We start from the raw sequence: 9089 nt of genomic DNA on the forward strand, positions 1-9089 counted from the left end.
CTTTATGCCAGGCCTGGCGAGGGGAGCCCATCCTTTCTGTAGAGAGGTGGGCATCTTGGCCATTGTAGGAAGACTCCAGATGTCCTTTCAGAAGTGGGAAGGCGTGCTCAGCTTCTCTGAGTGTGGTTAACGCCCTTCAAAAATCGGTGAGGGAGGAAGGAGCTGCAGCTGGCATGCGCACATGCTGTCCCTAGAGACCCAGACACACAAAGTCCTAGGAGTCGGCAGCCTGCTTCACAGTTAAAAGTGCAGAGCCCGGAAGCTAAATTTGTCCTTCATAAAAACTCCCACAAGAGGGGAAGGAGAGCACTGTCGTCTGAATTCAGGGGAGGCCTCACCATGACTGTGGACTGGGAGTCTGAAGATGAGAGGTTCCAGCCTGAAGGTCTGTGTTGCCATGTTTCTAGAGATTCTTAAGTGTCCCAAGGCCTTCAAGAGGGGAGTTTTCCTCTGGTAGGAAAACTAAGGGCCCTGCACGAAGTATTTCACATTTTGAGTTTCTGTTCTCTCCTTTGTGAGGTCCCCAGCTGTGAGGACTTGGTGAGAGCACACACCTGGCGCCTTCAGAGCAGAGCCCACCACCCTTCAGCACACTGTGCCTTCAAGTGACTTGTCCTCATTCTCCAGGGTGACTGACTGGCTTTGAGAGGAAGAGCAAGGAATCTAACAGTTTTGAGTGCCTTGCAACACAAAGTCATCAAGGCTTGGAGCTGTTACTGGGAACAGACTGGACCATGCTGTGTGTAAGTCTGAATTACAATCACCACCAGAAAAGGTGCCCTCTCCCTTCAGATAGTCCACATGAGCTTCCCTTGATTCTCACAGGTATCCAGTTCACCCCAGGAGGAACTAGTGGAGCTGGTTTCTCTCTTTTGTCTGCCTTTATTATAGTCAATTGTGGCTCACTGAATGGGTACTGTGTGCTGTCCCATATACAGAGCGTATACTCCCCATGCTCCATAATGACCAAGGCAGCTCCATCACATGTGATGAAAGTTTCGTGGAATAGGGATGCTGGGCGAACACACTCTGGTAACCCTGACACTTGCTGGAGAGGCAGGAGTTTGAGGCCACCCTAGACTTTATTGGGACCGCCTATCCAAATACACACACACACACACACACACACACACACACACACACACACACACACATATGCAGGCAGGTGAAGAAACAAGATGGTAGCCAAAGTGTCTAGGAGGTGCTTCATGTTCAAGTAAACGAGAGTAGCCACAGGGCACATTAGAGGGTCCTGCCATGCTAACTCCATGCCAAGGTTGGCATTCTGCTGCAAAATTCCCTCCTTGCCTTCCTGTGTCTCTGAGCTAGAGTTTCTCCATGTCAAAGAACACAAACAGATTCTTAGCCCTCAATGTTTTCCTTGATTTGGGGGGTCACCTCCTGAATTAATCCTTTCAGTCAACAAATGCCTCTAGGGTGGCCTCAGGATTACTGGGGAAAAAAAAAAAATCCAGCCTTACTCCTGAAGGTGGACCTCTTCCTCAGGATTTCCCAGAAGCTTCCCTGGGGATTTCCCTCCAGACATGCTCTCCTTCTGTGGAACCGGCCAGGGCCTGCCAGGCTTCTTTTTCTCTAGAAAGATTTTTGAAAAATGGCTATGCCTTTCTTGCTTGCTTTCCCCCTTCTCTCACCCCCCTCCTTCCCTACCTCTTCCTCTCACCCACCCTCCCTTCTCATTTCCTCTCTGTTCCCCTCCCTATCCCCTTCTTGTTTCCTTTTTTTCTCCTTTCTGAAACAAAAAACAACAACAACCGCAAAAGTCCTTCCCAGACCGAAGGCTGAAGCAGGAGGATTGTGGGTTCAGAGCCACCTTGAACAAAGACACGGTAAGTTCTCATCTCAAAAACAAAACAAAGCCCGGGACTATCTCTTAGATCTGGCTTTACCTCTCCAATATCTATGTGTTTGGGCACGTCGTTCAATGTCTCCAGGCCTCCGATTCTATCCCTCAAAATGTTTGAAGTGTCTTTTAGCTTCCCTTTCAACGTAAGATCAAAGTTAATGCTAGATACCAACACCAGCAGATGAGACCTTAGCCGCCAGACTCAGTCACTACACAGCGTGAAGCCAGTCTTTCCCACTTCAGCATCTTCTTAGGCCAGAAAAATCACTCTGCCGCCCTGGATTTCCAGCATGGTGAAAAGGCTTTGAGGCACTGAGTCTGTGCCCCCCACTGTGTGTTTGCTTTAGCTCTAAACCATCTGCTGTTGCTGACTTGGCTAAGGGGCAGAATCACCCTGTAACAAGACCCATAAGCCTTTGCCCGCTTCTGTCTGGTTCTTACTTGCTTGTTTCTTTTAAATGATCTTTTTTTAGATTTATCTATTTTATTTTACGCATATGAGTGTTTTGCCTGCATTAGGTACGTATGCCATGCGCATGCCTGGTGCCTGTGGAGGTCAGAAGTAGGGTCAGAGGCCCTGCAACTGGAGTTACAGGTGGTTGTGAGCCACCATGTGGGTGCTGGGAACCAAATCCTAGGTCTTCTGCATGAACAGCAAGCGCTCTCAATTGTGGAGCCTTCTCTCCAGTCCCCTTGTTTGCTCACTGTATAAACTTAACTCTGTCACTCCCAATTAGAGCTCAATTATAGATATAATACAAGCTTCTTGAGCTTCAATCTTTAAAAATATATTGCAAAGGTTGTGGCTGAGAATATGACATTAAGACAAACATACTAAATCTTTGTATGCTAGAAGGAGGGGAATTTCTTAAAGTACTCATGCGGGTGTTGTCTGTTCCAACTAAATAAAGTCTGAATCTCTGCGGATGGGCCCAGAGAGGATGTGCTTGTTTCAAAGTTGCCCTGATTATTCTAACTATGGGTCAGGGCAGAGCATCCCTCTGCTACATCCTGAGCCCATGATCCGGGTCTGACTAATGCACCATGAATGGATCCAGGTAAGGGCTGATGATGACGATGACCCGGAAGCCTTCTCATTCATCTCTGCCTCCCTAAGTCACATCTGGCGTATGTGCCTCAAAAATCCAAATGCACTATTTTTAGCCTGTGCCTGGTCGAGGCAGTCTAGTGACCCTATCAGACAAAGAGCCCCGACAATGACTCTCTTCATGACTAAATGCTCAGGTGCACTCTCTTGGCTTCGGCCCGGCATAATAGCATGAGATTAGCGTTTGTGAAGCCCAGAGTTTTAGAAAATAAGAATCTGTCACTTTTCAGTCTGCTCAGATAATACTCTATCTCTACAAAGAATGTTTTATTTCAAAAAGCTCCTCATATATATGCTTCGTGAACCCTCTGAGCTGCATTTTATATGTATTTGGGACTCAGTGTGAATTGATGAATCTTAATGTTTCTCCCTCCATTCATTACTTAGGCCAGCTTAGATTCGTGAACTATTGACTCAATCGTCCCTTTAATAAAATGGTTGATGAATATCAACTCTGTGCCAAGCCCTCACCCAGAGAAGTTCTGACTTGTGATAAAACCCTGGGGGGTAGCTGGGCCCAAGGGCTCACTTTGTTTGCTCTCAGTCCTCAGCATCCGAGCCCCCCTCTCTCCACCTCTGTGAGGAGGGGTCTCTTCCTTCTCTTTGCAGGAGTCCCAGGTGGCCAGCTCCAACATTTCTGTCTAATACCGAGCCTGCCTCTGCAGCTGTAGCTTGGCATCCCTTTATGTGGTGAGAGATCTGTACAGACAACCTTCTTGTCAAAACTGATAAATGAATGTGGAGCCCAAGCCTGCCTCCTAGTTGCTTCAGGAAAGGTCTGTTGCACAGCAGCCAACGGTCATAGCCAACTTGTGTTCTCCAAAACATTGCTCAGAGCCCTGGAAGCCTGATTCAACACAGCCTACGTGCTGCGTGGCAGGTCCCTGGACTGAGAGTTTCTATAGTACACAAAACCCAATGAAATATCTGTTGTGAAAAGCTGAAGTAATTGGCCTTTCTCTTTTTTTCCTTCCTGCTCATTCTAATATTTTTTTCCAATTTTAAATATTCTGTGATTGTGTGCCGGCGACATTTCCTTTACGTATTGAGGAAGTGTCTTACTATGGAGCCTATTATTTGACGAATGGCTAAATGTCCAGCCTTCTATAGTTGCTCTGAGGTGCCTGAAGGTAGGACTTACCAGTAGTCTCTCTTGCAGCTTTGGAAGCTGAAATGCTGAACCATTCATTAAGTAATGCCCACGTTCCCACAGATACCAAGTGGCCCAGTTGTGACTCAAAACGGTCAGCCTGATGCCCAGAGAGCTTTCAGCATCTCAAGTCAGTCAGCCAGCTGCAGCATGGCTTCAGTCTATCTCACCGAGAGAGACCAATGTTTATTATTGTGGATTCAGGTTGACCCACGTTCTGGCATCATCAGAATTGTCACAGGCACTGGTTGTCACTTAGGGTCAGCTGACAAGTGGAAGACTGATTGATGCAAGCCACACAGTAGGATGGGTGCAATTGTATTAACTATAACCTAAACAAACAGCTTAGCCGGGCGGCGGTGGCGCACGCCTTTAATCCCAGCACTCGGGAGGCAGAGGCAGGCGGATCTCTGTGAGTTCGAGACCAGCCTGGTCTACAAGAGCTAGTTCCAGGACAGGCTCCAAAGCCACAGAGAAACCCTGTCTCGAAAAACCAAAAAAAAAAAAAAAAAAAAAAAAAAACAAACAAACAGCTTAAAAGTTGTATAGCATGTATTTAAAAAAAAATCTCCATTTTTATAAAAAAATATAACTCTCCACCTTCTCCGGGAAGAAAGAACAGTTCACTAATATCCTGCCTCCTCCACCTTTTTGTTATTCTCCTGTGTTCCAGGCCACGGCTATTGGGGTCACATAGTTGAATGTGGGGTTCCTGAAATTGTAGATAATGGTAAAATGGTTTCAAACGTGCTATGAGCAAACATTAACTCAAAATCAGGCATATAATGAATTTGAGGTGTTTCTGGCAACACCCCTGCCATGCTGCAGCGTGTGACTTCACTGTAGGATTCTGAGCACACACGACATGTGCACTTTGTCCCATGCACACCGCATGGTGTTAATGATGACCGCCCTAAACTCCTCAGCACAGACTCAAGACTTTTGCACATTTTGAATTGTACTGTTTTGAGCCCAGATCCAAAGTTCTCTGCTCCTCTAGAAACCCAGTGATTTAACTAAGGATCACAAAGACTTAATGTTTTGCTGCCATCGTCCTTCAACATGGAAGCATTAAGCTAGTATTTCTTTGATTATTTTAGAATGTTTAGTTTTGAAAATCGCTGTTTGGGTTGCTAACTTGAGTTTCCTGGAAAGCCCTTCAATCAGTGTTTTTTCTTTTTTGGCTTGGAATTAGGACAGAATTACCAATAATTCCCAGCATGACCCTAACCAGACTTCTGCTATTTTCTTCGGCATACTTATGTAAAGTGGTATTCTCAGCACTTATTAAATTATAAAATCAGAATATCTATCAACTTCGAAAAGCACTGGAGATTCTCTGTGTCCTGCAGTATCAAATATTTAGTCAAGATTTAACCCTTTATATAAAAATAAACAAGTGCTTCTATTTTGGCGTATAAACTTGCTTCCAGTTTTGATAAATTATATATAGTGAAGAATCATTTGATAGTAGTTTTCCACAGGCTATTGTCACAAAAATACTTGATCTGTGTACTTACATACCTATATATACACATATGCATATATGCATGCATGCTATCAGTTATCTGCATAGACAATGCATATTATATACCTATATAGTTGGGGTTGCAAGAATAAGGGATTTAAGATGCCTTTCTCTAAACATACGGAGACCCCCTTTAGCTCCTCAGAATGTCTGTACCCCTCCTCCCACAGGTCTTTGTACATATGTGCTGTTCTCGGGCCATTCACCCTGGCCTTCGTTCACGTGGTCAATGTCTGCCCCAACTGCCCCTTTAAACACCAGGGAAAGCTGCTAAATGGTGCTTCCATTGGGAATGGGCATTCACTGATGACGTCACCAACCCCATTGTTCTCCCTTGTACTTTCCTCACCCCAGTTCTTGCACACAATAGACAGACCACGACCACACACACAGACCCCCTGTCTTACAGATGAAAATTACAGGAGTCTCCCAAATCACCAGCCTGCTTTGCATTATAAACGTTTGAAATGGGAGCCCCGTCAAGAAATGTTATTTGTCAAAAGAAGCAGTGCCAGCACGAGAAGGCAGCCTTTCTCCCCCAGAGGATGTTTGGCCCCAGGCGACGGCAGGGGCAGGCACACAGGATGCACAAGCTTTGAGACTGGGCTGCCGCTCTCATTTCCCAGCGTGGTGGGGAGCGAGCAGCAGTGCGGACACCAAGCTGGGCCTCCCACTCCAGCTCAAGTCCCTACGGCTGCTCAACATCGTCACGTGATTTTACTTCTCTGTTTTTCTCTGTTTTTCAGTTTCCTCGCATATTCTTCAAAATCTTCAGTCCCCGGAACACTCAAAGAAGAGCTAGCTTCTCTGACGTTGTCCTTTTGATCCTCAGAGTCAAGCTGCTCTAAAGAGGGGAGGTTTCTGCCAAGTTTACCTCAGGACATTGGCTGAGAACCCTCAGCCCTACCCACACTGGGCCTCAGGCCCTGTCAGGACGATGTGAGGCCATGAATCTCAAATAATCATCTACCACAGACTCTGAATTACTGTTTGAGAAGTCCCTTCCTTCCTTCTGGGCACACTGCATAGCTTACAGGCAACGGTGGTCAGTCTCTGGCTTGGGGGCAGTACACTGTTCTAAGTAATTCCCTCATTTTGACCCATTTAACACTCACCAATGCCTAATGATGCAAATGCTAGGATGATTACGGTTGTTTGTTTGTTCATTGTCAGAGAAAACTGAGATTTAGAGAAATTCAGTCATCTGTCCAAAGTCCCACAGCAATGGCTTCACGGCATGCTCTCTGTGACTCCCCCAGTGTTCTCTCATGGAATCACAGGCAAAGAAAAGAGCCTTGGCTTTGAAAGGAGAAAAACGTTCTAGTTCTGCATTCAAGGCGTGATATTGGCCAACTTGGTTCTCACTTCTCTACAACGTGGACAGTCTGTTCCATCAGGATACGAGCCAAGTGAAGTGACGGATTAAAAACCCCTGTCCATACTGGGCTTGCCGCAAGCCCTTCCCTCTCTCCTTATGCCAGCCTCTGTTCAAGACAATTGGCCTTAAGTAATCTTTTATTTCCTTTTATTGAAGTAATCTTTGAGTTTTCTTACCCACAGCCTGGGCAGGGGAAAGAGAACACTGGCTTTTGGCCAGTTCTTCTCACACAAAAATGATTGATATTGTGCCCACACAAACCTGGAAACGCCCAGAGGGATAGCTGCATCGGCTCTGACCCAGCAGAGATTTCCCCTGAATTCTACAGAGTTTCAACACAGCCGAGGTTCTTCAAGAGTGGGACAAGCTTCTGGAAACAGATGCTAGTGTGAGGGAGGTCAGCTCCACTCACCAAAAGGAAAGCCCATCGTGGAGAACAAACTTAGCCCCTGCCTCCAGGATGCCACGTAAGAACTCCCACCCTGCAACTTGGCATCGCCCAGTGTGTCAGATTTCAAATAAAGAACTTCTCTGGTACCTACTATCCCTTTGATCCTCAGAGGCATTTTCGAAAAGAGAAGTTGCTGACAAATTGACCTCAGAACATTGGCTGAGTGCTCTGAGCCCTGTCTATACTGTGCCTCAGTTCTCGTCAGCAAGAGACAATGGCTTCTCTCTTCTGTGTGATTGAGAAAATGTACTGTAATAACACATGTAGAACACCTAGGACAAGGACCAGCCTTCACGAGGACACAACCCTCCTTGCATCCTAGTCATGATGACAGTGGCCCTACTAGCTCAGGAACAGAGAGAGAGAGAGAGAGAGAGAGAGAGAGAGAGAACTGAAACAAGTACCTAGGGGCTCCCAGGCACACTGCCACCACACAAAGAGACCTCTTGGGTGCATCAAGTCTGAGCCTTTGTTCCTGTTGTGTGTACTGGATGGGGGGATGGGAGGGGATGAAGCTCCCTCCCATCATGTGAACCACAGCTCAGTGGTAGTGCTTGCCTAGCCTAGCATGTGTGAGGCTTTGGGGTCAAAGGCCAGTGCTGAAAAAAAAAAAGAGGTGCTCTCCAATTTTCTTCCTCACCCCACTGGGTTTTCAGGGACCCTGAAAGCCTCCTCCACATCCTCCTACAGAAAGTCCCCTTCGGGCAGGCACATAGAGATTCTTTTCCTTAGTGCTTTAGCTTGAGTACCCTGTTCTCTAGGCAGTCACTCCCTCTGAATCTGAGACATCGCTGTCATAAGGGTGCCTGTGACCCACAGCTGTCTGGAACTCAGACATGGCACATGTAGTTATGTCCTAGGCTGGGTCAGCATGGCCAGTTGCAGGAGGACTGTGTTCCCGGGCTGTGTGACTGAGGGGGCGGGAGCGCTGTTCCCATGGTAGCAGGTGTGCAGGGACAGTGGCACGAACAGCTTGTAGCGATCCGTGCTGGGGAGGGCAATAGCCGGGGGAAGCCTGGTTCGTGGAACATAGAAGGACCCAGAAGGGGTTTTGGGAGGGAAATAGAATTATTTTTCTGTATCAGATCATCTCAAGACCGTATTCAAGAGATTGAGCACTTCTATTGTATCTTCTTGGTGACCTGGAGACCCTTATGTCATCCTCGTGGGTGCTGGGGCAAAGTAGAGAGTACATCTATTCATCTAAGCAGATGCACTCAGCAAAGGAGCATGCACTTAATTCTCTCCTCTCACAAACAACGGATCTGGGTCTCCAGAAGATGCAACTATGCCCTAAAATTAGCCGTAATAATTCAGTATTAATCACATCTTAAGCACAATGCCATCCTACCTTCTCAGAGCCCTACCAGACAGAGGCTATTACCTTCTACCTTGTCCACACAAGGAAACTGAGGCTCAGGGAGAATTAGTGACTTGTCCTTCACCACTGCAGGAAGGATGTGAACACAGGCTCTGTCTTCGGTGCTCAGCCGCCACCCACCCCTATCTGTAATCCATGACTTGAGCTGGCCGTTCTCAGCTAAACAGCTGTGGACCAGGCTTGCCTTCCGCATTTCTAGAGGTTTTTATGACTGAAAATGCCTTCTGAC

The 9089-nt window shown here is 46.8% G+C and overlaps 1 long non-coding RNA gene across 1 annotated transcript; it reads left to right on the forward strand.

The window, feature by feature from the left end:
- Nucleotides 1-628: 628 nt before the first annotated feature.
- LOC119817719 lies at nt 629-7570 on the forward strand. Its single transcript, XR_005285935.1, has 3 exons — nt 629-743; nt 1782-1847; nt 6397-7570. It is a non-coding gene; the product is annotated as an uncharacterized LOC119817719 (long non-coding RNA).
- Nucleotides 7571-9089: the final 1519 nt, after the last annotated feature.

Source organism: Arvicola amphibius, chromosome 6 (assembly GCF_903992535.2).
Source record: "Arvicola amphibius chromosome 6, mArvAmp1.2, whole genome shotgun sequence".
NCBI lineage: Eukaryota > Metazoa > Chordata > Mammalia > Rodentia > Cricetidae > Arvicola > Arvicola amphibius.